The 895-nt window shown below is 46.6% G+C and overlaps 1 non-coding gene across 1 annotated transcript; it reads right to left on the reverse strand.

Annotated features, from left to right (window-relative positions):
• Window positions 1–389: 389 nt before the first annotated feature.
• Window positions 390–462, reverse strand: TRNAA-UGC (transfer RNA alanine (anticodon UGC)). Its single transcript has one exon. It is a non-coding gene; the product is annotated as a tRNA-Ala (tRNA).
• Window positions 463–895: the final 433 nt, after the last annotated feature.

Here is an 895-nt window from a genome sequence, read left to right on the forward strand (position 1 = left end):
TATCCCGTCAAGGACTACGCTCTGGTGTATCCGAGAACTCCTCAACAGTGCTGCTTACCCAAACCAGCCACTGAAGCCGCTTGAACTTCAGCTGGCACCTGCTTTTCTGCTGCATCAACATTTCCTGAACCTTTGGTGCTTGCATCCTTTCCCACTCATTGTCCCTGAGCCAATGATGCTGAGACACTGAAAATCATCAGAAAGTCCCACTGCTCCCAATTAAGAATCCCCTTCCCTCTAACCAAGAGTCAGGGCCCACAGCTACTTGCCATGATCCTGCTCACCTGTAAAGAAATGACTGTAAATGCAGTATTTTCTAATTATTATTTTGGCTGCACTGGGTCTTCATTGAAGCATGCAGGCTCAATAGTTGTAGCATGAGTACTTAGTTTCCTGACCAGGGATCGAACCTGGGCCCCCTGCATTGCAAGTGCAGTGTCTTAACCACTGGACCACCAGGGAAGTATCAGTATTTTAATGAGTACAGGTTCCTTGCTCTGGAAGTATATTCCTAGCCATGGACTGACTTCCATCATTCAGTATTTGTTGAATGTCTTCGGAATACCAGACCCTATGTGATATTCTAGGAAATATGGATATACAAACACAGCCCCTGACCTCAGGGAGCTTTCACCGAAGGGAGTCTTAGAGACACCTGAACTGTAAGTGCTCTAAAGGGCTGCAGGTGCTGTGACAGACTGAAGTGTAGGAAACAACAGGGGATACAGGGAGGAGGGAATCTGGGCTGTCTGAACAGGGGAGGGGAGGGTGAACCAGAGAAATTACCATAGAAATGGGATGCTCACAGTTGAGTCTTTAAAGAATGTGTATTTAGTATGGTTGGGGGCCTGAGACAGTAAACCATTTATCGGAAGCATAATCTCTAGTCACAAGT

The sequence above is a fragment of the Odocoileus virginianus genome, chromosome 5 (genome assembly GCF_023699985.2).
Source record: "Odocoileus virginianus isolate 20LAN1187 ecotype Illinois chromosome 5, Ovbor_1.2, whole genome shotgun sequence".
NCBI classification, from domain to species: domain Eukaryota; kingdom Metazoa; phylum Chordata; class Mammalia; order Artiodactyla; family Cervidae; genus Odocoileus; species Odocoileus virginianus.